Genomic DNA, 18,923 nt, shown 5'->3' on the forward strand with positions numbered 1-18,923 from the left:
TGCCTTTGGCTCAGGTCATTATCCCTGGGTCCTGGGATCGAGCCCCGCATCGGGCTCTCTCCTCAGCAGGGAACCTGCTCCCCCCTGTCTCTCTGCCTGCCTCTCTGCCTCTCTGCCTACTTGTGATCTCTGTCTCTCAAGTAAATAAATAAAATCTTTTAAAAATAATAAAATAAAAAATAAATAAAAGTAAGCTTGGGGAGTGGGTAGGGAGAGAAAAGAGTCTTTTTTCTCAATCCCCAAATATTTCAAACTGCTTAATAGAGTTCAGAAATGATTATAATTGTCAGTTTCTGTCTGGACCAGAAACTTTCTTTGTGACGATGGAAGCCAGGACTATCCTTGGGTCTAAAAATGTCACATGCTCCGTAACCTGTTTCAGTATTGGAGGGGGAAGAATTTTCACTCACTGCAGAATAGAAATTCAGTTTTTCTATTCAGGGACACATTATAAGCCAAATTTCACCTCTGGGCTGTGGGATGCACCTGCAAAAACAGACTCTCCCACCCGGACCTGCCAAAGCCGGGAGCGTGTGCGGCTGTCACCATCTGTGGAGTGTGGGAGGGGTCAAGGGAGGCTGCAGGCAGGCCTGGGGGTGAGACTCCGCTTCCAGACTGGGGCCAAGCGTGGCTTCAGTGGCACTTAGAAATGAGCCTCAAAACGGCCGTGGTTCTGAACGCACAAGGTGCTAGATGGCCTGCTATCTTCCCGTCCCCCGCCTCTTCTTTATGATTTTGTTTCACAAAGTGTCTGTGGCCACAGGGATTCCCACCTCAGCATCTACCTGCCACCTGCCTGGGGAAACTTCCCTAGGATTTGAATGTTATCTGTGCTGGGACCCGCCTCTTCCTTATTACCATTTTAAGACATTTAATGAGAGAAACAGGACTGTGTGTTTTCCTCAAGAGGTACATCTCAGGGACATAAAACTATACACATATGCAGAGGAAATGCCTGTGGGGCTTCCAGAAATAAAAATGGACAAGAATATTTTAAAATCCTGAAGAAGAAAATAACCTTCAGTTTAAAATACGTGTGACAAGGCTTTCTTTCCAAATCAGTAAGAACAAAATAAACATTAAATAATATCCTTTCTCTTATTTTACACACACACTCACGCACCCACACACAATGGGCAGCAATGCATCCCTTTCTTTGTTTTGTTTTGTTTTAAGTGTTCTTTCGTGTTTTGAGTGAGGAGGATCCGGGGTGAACTCCGGGATAAGTTAAGTGCCTCTTGTGGAGGAGAAAGACAATGAGCAAGCGAAGTCTAGGAAACACTGAACAGTGCTCAGTGCTCCTGAGAATAAGCTGGGAGGCAATTTTCTGAGAGAATCTTCCCCAGAAACGGAACTTGCCCCAGTCCTAAGCTTGGACTTTTCCAGAGTCCAGATTTGTGAAAAAATTAATTTCTTTTTTTATTTTTTTAAAGATTTCTTTATTTATTTAAGAGAGAGAGAGAGCAAGGGGAAGGAGAGAAGGAGGAGGAGAGGTTTACCCTAAGCCAACCCCAAACTCAGCATGGAGCCAGACGTGCAGCTCGATCGCAGGACTCTGAGATCACGACCTGAGCTGAAATGGAATCAAATGCCTAACCGACTGTGCCATCCATGTACTCCATCCCCCCCCCAATAAATTTCTGTTGATTAAGGCACCCAGTGTGTGGTGTTTTGTTATGATAGCCCGAGCAGACTTGAGTTGGGTACCAAGAAAGGGAATACTACTGTAACAAAGACCTAAAAATGCGGAAGCAGCTTTGGAACTGGGTAATGGGTAGAGAGTGAGTTTTAATTGATATGAAGGGATTCCCGGTAGAAATGTCTACATTAAAGGCAGTTCTGACGAGGTCTCCGAAAGAACAGAGGGAAGCTGGAGAGAGAGGCTCTGTCTTCTTAGAGATGCATAAGTAATCATGAACAGAATGTTGGCAGAAATAAGGACATCGAAGGTCTTTCCAGTGAGTTCTCAGACAGAAATGAGGAACAGGTCTTTGGAAACTAGATACTTGCCAAAAGGTGGCAAGGAACCAGGCTAAACTGTGCTCTAGTGTTTTGTGGGAAGTAGAACTTGCCAGCAATGAAATTAGATATTTGAGGATATTTCTAAGCAAAGTGTTCAAGGAGTGATGTGGTTTTCCCTTATCACTTATAGTAAAATATGAGAAGAAAGAGATAAAGTGAAGAATTTTTTTTTAAGACTTTATTTGTCAGAGAGAGAGAGAGAGAGAGAACACAAGCAGGGGGAGCAGCAGGGAAAGGGAGGAGCAGGCTCCCCATTGGGCAAGGAGACTGATGTGGGACTCGATCCCAGGACCTGAGCTAAAGGCAGATGCTTAATTAACGGAGCCACCCAGCCTTGCAAGAGCTTGTTTTTTGTGGGGTTTTTTTGTTTGTTTGTTTGTTTGTTTGTTTTAAGCAAAAAGCAACCAGAACTTAAAGATTTGGAAAATCCTCTCCCTATCCATAATGTGGAAAAAAAAAAAAAGAGAGAGAGAGAGAGAAGAACACTAGGGTGTGTTCTTCATTTGATAAGGAGATCTGTATGGGTGTGAACCGCGAACTTCATCATCTCTTCAGCCCCCAGGAAGAGATGGGATTATCCCAGCAGAAACACTGCCAGGACTAGGGAAAGAAATGAAAGGCAGCTGTTGGACCTCTTGGATTCTATAGGACTGGATAATACCGCTATTTGGCTGCAAATGCTCACATGCTTTCTTCAAGAAAAGGGAGCAATGATCCCAAAGGTGATTCAGAGATCATTAGGGCCACCCCCATCTCAGTTTCAAAGGGTGGGGCCACCACCACGGTTTCAACAGGCCGAGCAGCCACCAGCCAGGGCCTTCGGGATAGGACTCCCACCCAGGAGTGGATGGAATAAGACCAGGGAACTCTTCCCTAGGGCCATGGGACAGGCCACGAGGCAGAGCAATGAACCAAAAAGGATTATTTTTGCGCCTCAAAATCTAATGGAATTTGCCTTGCTAGGTTTTAGTCTTACTGAGGACCTGCTGCCTCTTTCAGATTTCTCCCATTTGGAAAGGGAACATCTATCCTATATTGTCCCACTACTGTATGCTGGAAGCACTTAACCCATCTGGTTTCACGTCTGCACAGCTGGAAAGGAATTTGGTCTCAGGATGAATTGTACCTCTAGTCACACCCATACCTGATTTACATGGTATTTAGCTGATAGAGACTTTGGGGTTTATAGATGATGTTGGGATGAGTTAAAAATTTTTCAAATTAAAAATTTCCAATTAGATTTGGAATTTAAATTTAATTTAAATAATTTAATTTATTGGAGCACCTGGGTGGCTCAGTGGGTTGGGCCGCTGCCTTTGGCTCTGGTCATGATCCTCAGAGTCCTGGGATTGAGCCCCGCATCGGGCTCTCTGCTCAGCAGGGAGCCTGCTTCCTCCTCTCTCTCTGCCTGCTTGTGATCTCTCTCTGTCAAATAAATAAATAAATAAATATTTTTTAAAAATTGATTTATTTATAATAAAATATTTAGAAATATTTATTATTAAATATTTATTATAATTATTTATTATTATCAAAATTATTTATAATAAATATAAATTATTTAATTTAAAAGTTTTAAATAAATTTAAATTTGATTTCTAATTAGAAATTAAAAATTTCTGTTGGGGCAGAAAGAATGTATTTTTTGCATATAAAATATAAAAAATGAGTTCGGGGGGGCCAGGGGCAGAATACCATGGCCTGAATTGTGTCCCCCACCTCCAAATTCATGTTGAAGCCCTAACCTTTAATGTGGCTATACTGGAGATGGGCCTTTGGGTGGTAATTCAGGTTGAATGAGGCTCAAGGGTGGGGTCCTCGTCTGATAGGATTAGTGACCGTATAAGAAGAGACACCAGTGTGTTCTCTCCTTCCCACTCCTCCTCCCTTTCTCCTCTTTCTCTCCCTCCTCCCTATGCCCAAGGGAAAGACCTTGTGAAGACCCAGCTACCATCTACAAGCCAGGGAGAAACACGACCCAACAGCAAACCCTGAGGGAACCTTGGTCATCCCTTCCAGCCTCTGGAACGGAGACAATTGCTTTCTGTTCTTTAAGTTATGCGGTCCATGCTATTTTGTTCCGACAAACCAAGCAGACCGAGACAGGCTTAGACACAGGAGCATGCCTTCTAGATTTGGGGAAAAGCAAGGTGGTCAGTGGGGTCAAACAGAGTGAGAGCAAGCAAAAGTGGTGGAAGTGAGATCAGAAAGAACACAGGAGTCAGACTACATGGGGCTTGAAGGGCTCATTTGTCATTCCTCAATTTGTGGTGAGTTGCTACAATCCACACGTGGTGCTGGGGATATAACAGGGAACAAAACCCTCAGATATTAGCAAATAAATGTGAATAAGATACACCAATAAATAAGCTATTTAAAGAAAAATTACAGGGTCCTTTGAAGGTTTAGAACAAGGTCACCCAAGCTCAGGGACCAGGGAGGCATCAGAAATGTCCCTCGGGACAAGACAGCTCCACCAAGATCTGGGCATCACTAGGATTTAATCGGAGAGTCAGAGACGAAGATGTTAAGGAGGGAAGAGGATTTCAAGCAGAGGGGAAAGCTCGTGTAAAGGCCTGACGTATATGGGACTCCAGAGGTCTGGGAGCTGAAAGAGAGCCAGCACGACTACGGAGCAGAGCAGAGATTCACGATCGAGGGGCAAGTGGCATAAATCAATCTGGAACAAAGGCTGAGCCAGATCTAATAGGACATGGTAGACGATGCTTAAAGATTTTAAACATTAGAGCTGGGGATGCCAGGAGGATTTTAAGTTAGAGAGAGACATCATTTTTCCATGTGCATTTCCATTTCACAGCAAATGGATTGTAGGAGCAAACAAAGCCACTGAGCCCTTCTGGGGAGCTCCTGCCGATGGTCCAGATGGGCAGTCCCAGCAGGCGGGTCCGGGGCAGTGCTTATTACGTATTCTCTGAAACCACCCACAAGTGCTCTCATGCAATGTGTAAGCCCAAGCATAAAGCAGTGAAATGGATCATAAACACGAAGGAGAGAGCAGAGCTGAAGCAACAGGTCCTAAGTCTGAAAGAGAGACGGACTGGGAATTCACAGACAGAGTCTTGCCAACAGTAACCGAGCCAAGCTACCCGCCGGCTCTGAGACCAGATCTGTGACATCTCCAGATCACTGCAGGACCAAAGTTCTGAAAATCCCTAGTGAACCTGGCTCTGACCTGGGGACCTCAAAGAACTGGTGGAGGAAATCTCAAAAACATGCCAAACTAATATTTATTTAATAGAACACAAACTATGTATATTTAGGATACTCAAACAATGGAACAACCTTCATTTTAAAAGTATAAGAGGGGCTGGGTGGCTCAATCGATTGGGCATCCAACTCTTGGTTTTGGCTCAGGTTATGGTCTCAGGACCGTGGGACTGAATCCCGCATAGGACTCTGCACTCACTAGGAAGTCTGCTTGAGATTCTCTCTCTCCCTCTGCCCTTCCCTCCCCACACCTGCAGGCTCATGCTCTCTGTCTCTCTAAAATAAATGAATAAATACATAGATAAAATCTTTTTTTAAAAGTATAATTTTAAAAATATAAAAAAGTATAATAAATTATGAGACAAAAACAGTAAGAAATGAAATATAAACAACTATATATAAATAATCAAAGACCTTGGAAATGCAAAAGATAGTCATTTTATACAGCAACAAATAAATGAGATAAGCTGTAGCCTAGTCAGAACCAAAGAGAACATAAGGGACAAGGAAATGGTCCTGAGGAATGCAAGGCCTATTCTCTTTAAAACTGTCGAAAGGCGGGACCTTAAAGAAAGGGAAGGACTAAGGAATTGTTCTAGACTAAAGAAGACGGGAGAAAACATGGCACCTAAATGCATCACGTGTTTGAAGGTTTTTTTTTTTTTTAAGATTTATTTATTTATTTATTTGACAGAGAGAAATCACAAGTAGTCGGAGAGGCAGGCAGAGAGAGAAAGAGAGGGAAGCAGGCTCCCTGCTGAGCAGAGAGCCTGATGTGGGACTCGATCCCAGGACCCTGAGATCATGACCTGAGCTGAAGGCAGCAGCTTAACCCACTGAGCCACCCAGGCGCCCTGCATCACGTGTTTGAATGAGATTCTGGATCACAAACAAAAAGCAACCACTGATGGGACATTTGGCAAAATCTGAATGGGATTTATGTACCATGGGGCACTGAGTTATCGATGCTGACTTCAATGTTGAATTGGAAGTTACAAGTGTCGGGGAACTGCATCCCAGAATATTTGCGAGTTATGGGGCATTATGTCTGCAGCTCACTCGCAACTCGTTCAGAAAAAGCACTACTGATAACCATTAGGAGGAGTCAGGGATGAGCGATGAGGGTGAAGAGGGTCAAAGGCTACAAACTCCTACTTACACAGTCAGTAAGTCCCGGTGAAACAATGCACAGCACTGTGCCCAGAGTTAACAATACTGTATTGTATGCTGGAGAGTTGCTAAGAAAGTAGATCTTAATAATTTTCTTCACAAGAAAAAAATTGTAACTATACAACATGACAGATGGTAACTTACTGTGGCGATCATTTTATAATATATGCACTATGAAGTCATTCTGGTGTTCACCTTAAACTAATACAATGTTATGTATCAGTTATATCTCAATAAAACTGAGAAAAATCATCAGGGAGAGAGAGAAATGGTGACAGAACACACGCAGTTAAATATTAATAGGGAAAATAGGGAGATTTGGGAGTTCTTTACTATTCTTGCAATTTCTCTGGAATTTTTAAATTACTTCAGAATTAACTATTTATGTTGTCCATGAAGGTTATCAGTATATCTACAAGCAGGAATAGTGGATTCTTCACACCAGTATTTCTTAATGAAACAAGAAAACACTTGTGTTCCAATCTTAAAACTATTTCTAAAATCCAGAAATAGGACTTCAGTGCCCTAGAAAGAAAGAAGGAAAGAAGGGAAGAAGGAAGGAAGGAAGGAAGGAAGGTGGGCAGGCCCCGTTAGGCTGTATCTCAGGAAAAGTAAGATTGCTCTCTATGCATGTCAATAATGAATTGATTTTTTTCAATCTATGCCTGGGAAGGCAAAATCTCTTTAAGGAGTCAGGAAGGTTCACTATCATCTGATTCAAGTCAAGATGTGGGGAAACTGCCTAACTGTTCTCAGTTAATTCACGTTTTTTTGTTATTGTGTCTTTAAAAATATATAGTGTTAGTTCTTTAAATTAGCAATAATATTAAAAGTGAACCTTTATAAAGTGCTTACTGTATGAATGGAGTGTTCACGTGACTAACTTTTCTTATAGGAATTGTAGGGAAAATTAAAGGCAGAGATTTGACATCACAGGAGCTGTTTATTCAATGGCCTCCCTGTGGTTTATGTAGCTGCGTCCGTCCGACGTTGCTGTTGTTTTGCTTCTGTGATAACAGAGAGATGGCAGATGGCACATCTTCAGAGTGACATGGGTAAACGCAAGCACTTCCTGAGGAAGTGACGGGAAGGTGGAGAGGCTGGGAAACCAGGTCTAGGAGCGTGAGTTCAAGGAAATGAAGGTGTTTATACTAGAAAGAGGCGGCTTCCAGGAAACACAAGAACTGCTTTCAAATCCCCAACAAGACCAGGCATGGAAAAGGGATTACATTAGTCTGAGTAGTTCAAAAGGACAAGCTCTTCCCCATAAATGAGATTCGTATGATTTAAGATCTGGAACCAAAAAAAAAAAAAAAATAGGAAAATGCCTCCATGATTCAAGTTACCTGACACAGGGTGGGCTGCTGCCGTACAAATACCAGAGCTTTGGAGAAGTGATTCCTTAAATAGGTAAGAAAATTATACCAGATGATCTCATAGGGCTATTCCAAATCTAAACGGCTATCAGGACACCTGTGAAGTCACAATCACTTTGATTCACTGCACTCGCTGTTGAATACTGAACCGCTTACTTCACGGGATCAATCTCAGAATTATACCTATGGTGAGGCAGTGTGCATACACATGATGCTCGTGAATTTCAAACACATAATAGGCTGAATGAGGATGAGAGACTCTTATTGAATGAATGAGTCATCATTTGGCAAAGACTGGGCCCTTTTATTTTTTTCTAAGATTTTGTTCATTTATTTGATAAAGAGCGCACATACAAGAGCAGGGGGGAGGGGCAGAGGGAGAGGGACAGACTCCCTGCTGAGCCAGGAGCCCAATGTGGGGCTCCATCCCAGGACCCCGAGACCGTGACCTGAGCCAAAGACATGTGCCACCCAGGCACCTGAAGAATGGGCCTTTTTAAAGAAACAGAACTATGTTTAAAGTCTATAAAATGAGTGTGTGTTCAGCCACATAATATTTATTTCTAGTACATCCCTATTAAACATATATGTTTGAACGTCTGTTTAAACATACAGGTATGTATGATGTTAAACATACATTCAAATATGTTTAAAATCACCATATCCATTTAACATCACCAAATATGTTTAAAATCACCATATCCATTCCTAAGCCTTAGTTCTATTCTCTACTGGGGATTTAAGAGCTCTCATTAAAGAGGTAGTTTCGAGAAGGCAGGCACTGCTCAGGCAAGAAGACACCCCCGTCCTCAGCCTCAGGAAAACCTGGGCAGGACTGAACCCATCCATGGAATAGCAATTCTGCTTCAGGTCCAAAGCATAGGTCCCCCATCCCCAACTCACACCCACCTTCCACAGGGAGGTAGACATGACCTAAACAGAGTAAGGGAGAAAAGCTCAAAGGACTTAAATGTGCCAAGAAGGGACTTTTTTTTTATGACTTTATGAGTCAGCAGCAGTTTGAATACATGCTTTGGCTTAACTCATTAGAATGCGCCTCAGCATGCGGCCATTGGTGCCTGAGAGTACAGCAGGATGAGGTTCCCCCAGGGGATCCTCTGAGCACACACGTTTGATAATAGTGATTACAACCACACACACACACACACACACACACACACACACAGGCACGTAAAACCTGGTGAAATCTGAATAAAACCTGTAACCTGGCTAACATATTCGTACAGGGTCCGTCTCCTGGTCGTGATGTTGTCCTGAAATTATACAACCTGATACGTCTAGGGGATGCTGGGGAAGGTCAAAAAGGGCATGGTACTATTTGTGCCAGTTCTTAGGAGTCTATAATTACTTAAAAATAAAAAGTACTGGGACGTCTGGGTGGCTCATTCAGTTAGGTGTCCGGCATCGGGCTCCCTGATCAGCAGGAAGCCTTCTTCTCCCTCTACCTGCTGCTCCCCCTGCTTGTGCTCTCTCTCTCTGACAAGGAAAGAAAGAAAAATATTTCTTAAAAATAAAAATAATAATAAAAACTTAAAGTACAGAAGAAAAGGAAGGAGGAAGTGGAAAAGGGGGAGGAGAAAGAAGATGGCCCTTTGGTCACTTATTTCAAAGCTAGGGAAGAAGAGGGAAATATGAAAGGAATAGGAAGGAAACCCTCATAAAACTGGACGGCCTCTTTCCTGGATCCCTTAGTTGCAAAAAAAAGAAAAATCCCTAGCTGGACTTCTTTCTCTAGTCTTACCTCCTTTAATTCTATCTTTCTCTTGGCCATCTGATTTGCTTCTTTAAAAACCGGACCAAGTCTCTGTCAAGTCTGCCCATCACTAACAGGGTGCCTTGCCCCCATTGCTCTCCTGCACCCCATGGACCTGGCCATCCTGGGGTGCCTGTGTACCCCCTGCCTTTCAGCAGCTTCTCTCACTAGGCTGCCGAGCGAGTGACGTGCCACTGCCTGGACCATGCTTTCCTTCCTCCTTCACCTCACTCTCCCTCCAATTTAGAGTCATTAGCTTAGTAGTCGAGATTCTGAGATGCCTAGCCTCCCTTGTCCCAGGGTGGGGCTAAGCCTCCCCTCTCCATGCTCTGTTTGCTTCTGTCCTGGGATGCTCACTGCTGTCTGGGCACCATCTCCTCAGAGCAGGAACCCAAACAGTCGGAAAGCAGGTAGGTGGGTGACAAGCACTAGGTTTGGCCGAACCAAAGACTGAGGGAATTGCAGCACCCTTATTTATATCCCTCAATTCTCCATGTTGTTTTTCAGTGATACATGCCTATGTCTGGTCTCCCCGCTAGACAGAGAGCTTCTCCGGACCCGTAGTGCCTGGCAGAGTGCCTGCCACAGGGTTGGGCATGCAACAAATCTGTGTTCAGCTACCTGACCTGGGAGACAGGTCTCCTGGGCCACATTTTGCTTGGAAGCAACTGCTTCATGTCCAAAACTAGGAGGCAGGGCAAGCAGTCTTCTCCTGAGAATGTGAAAAGGAAGTCAGAGACATCATGGTGCCCAGAGTCAGTGGAGACCAGAGGGAGCATCAGGCTGAATCCTAGGGAGGCTGTGAAGGCTGGTGGTGTGGATCCTGGCCAGGACGGCCAAGGTGGTCAGCACAGAACCATAACCAACCATAGAGCAGAGGAGAAGGCTCCCTGGAGATCTGGGAACCTGACCAGAGCACAGTTTTCCTGAACACAAAGAGAAAAGGGTCTCCCACAACACAAAAATTCATCAAACTGGGGGATGTGCTGATGTACTAACGAGTCCCAGCAAAAGTGAAAGCCACCGCAAATATCATTCTCAATGGAGAAAAACTGAAAGCTTTTCCGCTAAGGTCAGGAACACGGCAGGGATGTCTATTATCACCACTGCTATTCAACATAGTACTAGAAGTCCTAGCCTCAGCAACCAAACAACAAAAGGAAATTAAAGGCATCCAAATTGGCAAAGAAGAAGTCAAACTATCACTCTTCATAGATGATATGATACTATATATGGAAAACCCAAAAGAATCCACTCCAAATCTGCTAGAACTTGTACAAGAATTCAGTAAAGTATCAGGATATAAAATCAATGCACAGAAATCAGTTGCATTTCTCTACACCAACAACAAGACAGAAGAAAGAGAAATTAAGGAGTCGATCCCATTTACAATTGCACCTAAAACCATAAGATACCTAGGAATAAACCTAACCAAAGAGGCTAAGAATCTATACTCAGAAAACTATAAAGTACTCATGAAAGAAATTGAGGGAGACACAAAGAAATGGAAAAATGTTCCATGCTCCTGGATTGGAAGAATAAATATTGTGAAAATGTCTATGCTACCTAAAGCAATCTACACATTTAATGCAATTCCTATCAAAGTACCATCCATCTTTTTCAAAGAAGTGGAACAAATAATCCTAAAATCTATATGGAACCAGAAAAGATCTCGAATAGCCAAAGGAATATTGAAAAAGAAAGCCAAAGTTGGTGGCATTACAATTCCAGACTTCAAGCTCTATTACAAAGCTGTCATCATCAAGACAGCATGGTACTGGCACAAAACAGAGACATAGATCAATGGAACAGAGTAGAGAGCGCAGAAATAGACCCTCAACTCTATGGTCAACTAATCTTCGACAAAGCAGGAAAGAATGTCCAATGGAAAAAAGACAGCCTATTCAATAAATGGGTGTTGGGAAAATTGGACAGCCACATGCAGAAAAATGAAATTGGACCATTTCCTTAACCACACACGAAAATAGACTCAAAATGGATAAAGGACATCAATGTGAGAAAGGAATCCATCAAAATCCTTGAGAAGAACACGGGCAGCAACCTCTTCGACCTCAGCCGCAGCAACATCTTCCTAGGAACATGGCCAAAAGCAAGGGAAGCAAGGGCAAAAATGAACTATTGGGATTTCATCAAGATCAAAAGCTTTTGCACAGCAAAGGAAAAAGTTAACAAAACCAAAAGACAACTGACAGAATGGGAGAAGATATTTGCAAATGACATATCAAATAAAGGGTTAGTGTCCAAAATCTATAAAGAACTTAGCAAACTCAACACCCAAAGAACAAATAATCCAATCAAGAAATGGGCAGAGGACATGAACAGACATTTCTGCAAAGAAGACATCCAGATGGCCAACAGACACATGAAAAAGTGCTCCATATCACTCGGCATCAGGGAAATACAAATCAAAACCACAATGAGATACCGCCCAATGGGATCCTAACTTACCAGATTCTAGAGATCCAGGCCTCATCTGACCTTGCAAAAACTTAAAGACCTGGCTGCAATGTGCACTCGATCAAGTCCCCAAGTGTATGTAACTCAGGAAGGTACATACACCCTGCTGAGGAAAAAGGGGGCAATTCAGCCCCTTGCTGCTTTGAAAAGGACCTGGGACTCACATGTGGACACGTATAAATTCTCTTGGGGCACCAGAGCAAATCAGAATGGCTAAAATTAACAAGTCAGGAAATGACAGATGTGGCGAGGATGTGGAGTAAGGGGAACCCTCCTACACTGTTGGTGGGAAGGCAAGCTGGTGCAAACACTCTGGAAAACAGCATGGAGGTTCCTCAAAATGTTGAAAATAGAACTACCCTATGACCCAGCAATTGCACTACTGGGTATTTACCCTAAAGATACAAACGTAGTGATCCGAAGGGGCACATGCACCCGAATGTTTATAGCAGCAATGTCCACAACAGCCAAACTATGGAAAGAACCTAGATGTCCATCAACAGATGAATGGATCAAGAAGATGTGGTATATATACACAATGGAATACTATGCAGCCATCAAAAGAAATGAAATCTCGCCATTTGCAACAACGTGGATGGAACTAGAGGGTATTATGCTTAGCGAAATAAGTCAAGCGGAGAAAGACAACTATCATATGATCTCCCTGATATGAGGAGGTGGAGATACAACATGGGGGGTTAAGGGGGTAGGAGAAGAATAAATGAAACAAGATGGGATTGGGAGGGAGACAAACCATAAGTGACTCTCAATCTCACAAAACAAACTGAGGGTTGCTGCGGGGAGGGGGGTTGGGAGAAGGGGGGTGGAGATATGGACATTGGGGAGGGTATGTGCTATGGTGAGTGCTGTGAAGTGTGTAAATCTGGCGATTCATGTACCTGTACCCCGGGGGTTAAAAATATATTACATGTTTATAAAAAATTAAAAATTAAAAAAAAAAAAAAGAATCCCAGCAGCAGAAAAGCAGCAGCAATTAAGGTACAAAGCTAAATGTATTTCAAAACTGACATGCCCAGCAGTGGGCCTGGGTCAGATCTGGGATGACAATGGAAGAAGACCCAGATCAGCCAGGATGCGCAGACAAGCCCGGGAGGGGGTTACATGAAGGAAAACCAGACCTGAAAGAGTCATCCAGTCTCCCACATTCTAGGGTGAGGTCAAACCCACAGCTAACTCACCTAGAGTCTCCTCAGGGCCCCGCAGATTTGTTGGGGTACTTCTCAACTTAGATTTCCAAACTCCTGAGTGGCAGACTCTCATCTAGACTGTAAAAGGATATATGCTTGAAACTAGAGTGGAATTAGTGCTCCTCTCAGTCTGCTTTTAATGCCTTTGTTTGTGACTGCTCATTACTGAACCTTCCAGGCCTCCAGGCTCACGGACACTGGTTGCCCAATGGGATCCTAACTTACCAGATTCTAGAGATCCAGGCCTCATCTGACCTTGCAAAAACTTAAAGACCTGGCTGCAATGTGCACTCGATCAAGTCCCCAAGTGTATGTAACTCAGGAAGGTACATACACCCTGCTGAGGAAAAAGGGGGCAATTCAGCCCCTTGCTGCTTTGAAAAGGACCTGGGACTCACATGTGGACACGTATAAATTCTCTTGGGGCACCAGAGCAAATCAGGCAGGTCAAGCCTGCTCCCCTTCAAAGACATTGCTCAGACTGGACCTTCTGCTTGAACACTGCCAGGAGCATCCCCTGAGGGCTGACTGTTGTGTTTGTACCGTTCCCTTCTGGAGAGGAAGGGTCTCCACCAGCAGATGGGGGTCTCCATCTCTCCTCTCCCTCTGCCACCCCAGTTCTGGAGGATTCTAACTCCAAGCACACATTGTGTGCAACGGAACGTGGGAACAGAGAAGGATACTCACGTTAACTGAGTACCTACTTTGTGGCAGATGCTTCTCATAGACCATTTCATTTGGAATAAGGAAGAAAAGCCAGTGTAACTCCCAAAAGATCTGTTTCAGTTCCATCTGGATATGTTCGTGGTCAATTATTTTTGAAATTCAGGGATGCTCTGTGTACAAGGAGCTCTGCCCAGTATCACTGCCTCTGGCTTGGGATCAGAGAAAGCGGGGGGTTCTGTATATCTCAAGGAGCTTCTGGACGCCGATCTCGCACCAAGTCCAAGAGGTGTTGCCCTGAGATCTCCATCTGTGGGAGCTGGGGAGTGCCTTAGTACAGGTCTGCTTTTCAAATATATTTACATTCCAAGGTAATGGATGGGCAGTATCTGAAAATTCGTCAGAGAAAATGTTATTTTTGGTAAAGGTCAACCTCCTAACAAAACACAGCTCCTTTTCCCTGACCCCTCAACAGCTAAAGAACAAAAAGGGTGGGTGGTGAGGTGAGGTGAGGCCAGGGAGAAGCACCCCAGGTTATTTTCCTACTGGGCTGTGTGAGGTAAATGGAATAAGGAGAAGCAAGGACAAGAGTGCATACATAGGAGAAGCGGAGGAGAAAGTTCTTACAGGCAGGCCCATCGTTGGGCCCCATTTGGGATTCTAGGGCTAAGATTTTGAAGAATCCTCCTGAGACAGACTCCAGAAGCCCCTCTGTGAAAACCCAATTGCCAGCACACGCCTTATACCCAGTCCGGGAAGATTTGCTGAAGAGCACCTCAGAGGTGAGCTCCACGTGGGAGGAAGGAAGGGCAGGGGAGTGGAGAAGCGCCTCTGCACAAGGCGCTTAAGGCGCACGTGAGCTGTCTCCTGAGAGCCCAGAGGGCCTCTGTGTGGATCTCCTCAGACGCTCGCCAACTCGAGAGCATCAGATCTTAATGATTCCAGCACCTTCATTTTATAAATAAGGACCCTGAGGCTTGACAAAGTGATGTGCCCTGTCCAGAGGTTAGAATAAGCTGCACTCGGCACTCGGTGTGTGGGGGCCTTTTCCCACATGTAAAGCGTCACTTTGGGCTAGCCAATTTTTCTGATCCTGAGCATAGAGACTACTACAGGCTACTCTCTCGCACCAGAGGCCTGTCTCCATCAGCGGACTGTCCCGTCTCCTTCAAAAAGTAGCTCAAACAAGCAGAGAGTTATGAGAGGAACACTCAACTTCGATCTTCTTTCTTGTTGTTGTTGTTGTTGTTAGCAAAATGAAAAGAAAACCGAAATAAGTAACCCAGCATCTTACTGACGAAAAATCTCTACCACGACTGTGTAAAGTATTTGTAGAGAGCAATTAGCAGAACCATTTGGAAAGTTTCCTATTGTTTTCCTTTAAGGCCCACGTGTGGCCCGGCCCGGAGCGGACTGTGAGCTTGAAAGGCTTTGCCCTGACACTTTCCACTTCCTGCTCATCCTCCTGTTACCAGGATGTGAATGGGGTGCGGAGGATGACAGAAACTTCCTGCAGCCCCAGAGCTAAGACTGGGCTGACCCAAGCTGGAGGAGGCTCTGTCCAGCGGAGCCTGGGAGGAGGAAATCTTGTTTCCTCTTCAATCACCCAAGAGGTGGGTACAGAGGGTTGTGTAGGAAGTCAGCTAATTGTGCTGAAGTCACCGTCTGTTTCTTGAACAGAGGATCCCAACTCCAGTTACCTTAGAGCAGAGATGTGGAAGGAACTGAACAAAAGTTTTTCTCAGCCCCTGGGAGAAGCAGCTGCCTTTGGCTCAAGAAGGTCGCAGGACACTCTCAGCTTCAAAATCCAGAATGGGGCCAGTGAGTGCCTTGACTTCCCACAACCAAAAGCTAAGGATGCCCCACTCGGCTTTATGCACTGCCAAAAACAAGCAGGAACGAAAGCCTGGTTTTCAACGCAAGTGCACTACCATTCAAACAAGACCATTCACCGTGCTAGGGAGGCGGCCGAGGGAAGGAAGGCATTTGGGAACCATTGTTAGCTGGAGGAAAAAAACACACACACTATAAACATGTATAAATGGTCTGGGTAACTCAGTTGCCTAAGATCCTGTTGAGAACTTTTACTCATTACTCTTGTTATTGTTATTGTCGGAGACATTCCCTCCTACACATCCTTCCTTGCTCCTGGCCGGAGACATGTCTTGATCAAAAGCAAAGAATATTCACTCTCTCCTTCCAATTATGAAAGATGGGGTTGGGTGAGGGTGAGGGGGGAAAGTACACTCTCGGGGCAGTTTTTCATCGTTGGCAAGGAATGGGGGTTTTTACAGGCACTAGCCGAGCAGAATAACTTAATCCAAATCGTGACTTCTGAAAAGGGAGATACAAGGCCCACGATGTGGAAAGCTTTGAAGAGAAATTTAGGATTCTCTTTCCAAAAGGGAACGTGGGTGACATGCTTTATCTCAAACCCACAGAGACAGGATGCCATGCACAGCCAGCCATATTCTCAAGTAGGAATTTACATGAAAGTCAGTATAGGAGCACCTGGGTGGCTCAGCTGTAAAGCGTCTGCCTTTGGCTCAGGTCATGATCTCAGGTCATGATCTCCATTGAGCTCCCTGCTCAGTGAGAAGCCTGCTTCTCTCTCTCCCACTCCCCCTGCTTGTGTTCCCTCTCTTGCTGTCTCTCTCACAGTCAAATAAATAAAATCTTTTTAAAAAGAAAAGAAAGTCAGTATAAACAGGGCAATCTGGAATGGGCAATCTGGAATCTCTCCATTAAACCAGGGCTTCACCCAACCTTAACCTGCCATCGCTGAGCCCCTGAGATCCAATGTGCAAGTTTACCACCCAAGGCGCTGGGTCTAAATGCCACATCCTCCTTGAGGTCCTTCCTGGGATTGGGGAATTGGAAGAATTCTCTTCCTCTGGTAATCCTAAAAACCTTCCTCCTCCTCTTCAGAGAGAGCTTTAGTGGGCACAAAATAAGTACTAAAAAAACCGCTCACTGGGGCGCCTGGGTGGCTCAGTGGGTTAAAGCCTCTGCCTTCGGCTCAGGTCATGATCCCAGGGTCCTGGGATCGAGCCCCGCATCGGGCTGTCTGCTCCGCGGAGAGCCTGCTTCCTCCTCTCTCTCTCTCTGCCTGCCTCTCTGCCTACTTGTGATCTCTGTCTGTCAAATAAATAAATAAAATCTAAAAAAAAAAAACAAACAAAAAAAAAACCCGCTCACTTGATGCACTACTCATCCAACAAACGAGTGAATCAACGGAAGATGTCAGAATCGTACACAGAGCTTCCAGAGTGAAAGCACAGCCTTTATTCTACAAATGCTTTGGGAACCTTAATCCACTTCCGGGAATATTTTTTTTTTTTTAAATGAAGATTGTACTCTGATATTTAAATGTAAAAAAATCACACTCAAAGCAAGGAAAGGAATACTTGTCACTTGTTCTTTGAGTAGTGGCACAAATGAACTCTTTCAGTCCTGAGCCCCGGGTCCCGGGGAGACATGGCGCACAGTATTTCTGATCTAGTTGCTTCTCCGCTGAGGCCTGGAGCCAAGCTATCGGAAAATGCAAGAGAAAAGAATTCGGGGCCTTTGGTCACCTGCCATGGCCCTTCCACCTCATCCCGAGCTCCCTGGCTGGAGCCCCATTGCCTGCCATCATCAAGACCATCCTGCAACACGCGTACTCTCTTGTCATTGAAGAAACGGCGAAGGTTTGGAGAGCTGCCTTCCCTTCCTCTGACCCACCTCCTTTGCGGGCGCCAATTCCCATTCAGGGAAGAGTTACAAAGAATTGTTTGTGCAGGGAGTGGCTGGGCCTTCCCTTTCGGTCCCTGCGCCGCCCCCTCCTGTGAGCTTTACCACCTAATTCCCAGCAGCTGGCTTTGTTGCTGCAACACATGGGAACTCTTTCTTAATGTGGCTCAAAGGTGTCTGTAGGCAGCCAACCGTGGCACACCGCTGGCCACAGCTGGCTAAATGTGGTTTCAGAGACTTGTTTGTGCTCCTGGTGACTAATACTCACCTACCCGCTGGCTGGTATGAGACCTCTCTCCTACTCATCTGGCACTTGGAACACAACCTCTGGCTTCCCAGCCACTGCCAAGGCCATCCACAGCCCCGGCAGAGCGACTGGGTTTGGGTGGAACTGAACAGCAGGGCCTCCGGAGGTCCCGGAACTCAGAGACAGCGGGCACGTTCTTCCCTTGAAGGCTTATGCCCTCTCAGCTGACTGGGATAACTTATGGGGCTGGGCCACCTACGGGGGAGATAGGAAGGCCTTTGACTTCTCTTCTCGTTGAACAAGTCTGTCTATTTGCAAAATAAACCGGTATTTTTAAAAAAGAGAGCTAGGTTTAAATAAGTCAAGAGCACAGAGGGACAGGCAGCGCCTGACTGGTTTGGGGGTCAAAAGAATTAGTAAATAAACAAATGAGTGAGTGATTAGATGAAGGAAGGGACTGATAAGAAAAGAGAGGAACAGGGAGGGCAAACAGTGCTCTGCATTCTAGGAATTTTCCCAACAGACCCCCCCGCAACACACCTGTAAAATAACTAATGAACAGACTGTGTACTAAAATACAATATTATGTGGCTGTTTAAAAATGAAACATCTATATTCATATGGGTATGAAAAATATCCAGGATCCACTTTGTGTGAAGAAAACAAAAGCTAAGGACAGACAACCTGGATAGCAGGCTACTGTTTGTGATGGTTATTATTATTTTTTTTAATATATGTTTGTAAATGCATAGGCTTTCCCTGGAAGGACATGGCATCAGTAGTTGCTTCGTTGTGTCTGAAAGGAAAAACAAGTGGCTGGGGACCAGACATTGATGGAGGCTTTCTTCCCACTGTGCACCTTTCTACACCTTCTGAATTTACATCCTGTCCATATATCATCTATTCAAAAACATCAGTGAGTTTCTCTTTTTATTAGTAAAAACTAAAATTAAAAGAAAATAGATCATATTTATAGAAATAAACATACGATCATATATTTAAAATGAAGAAAAAGCATTATCAAC

Source organism: Mustela nivalis (assembly GCF_964662115.1).
Source record: "Mustela nivalis genome assembly, chromosome: 14".
Taxonomy (NCBI): domain Eukaryota; kingdom Metazoa; phylum Chordata; class Mammalia; order Carnivora; family Mustelidae; genus Mustela; species Mustela nivalis.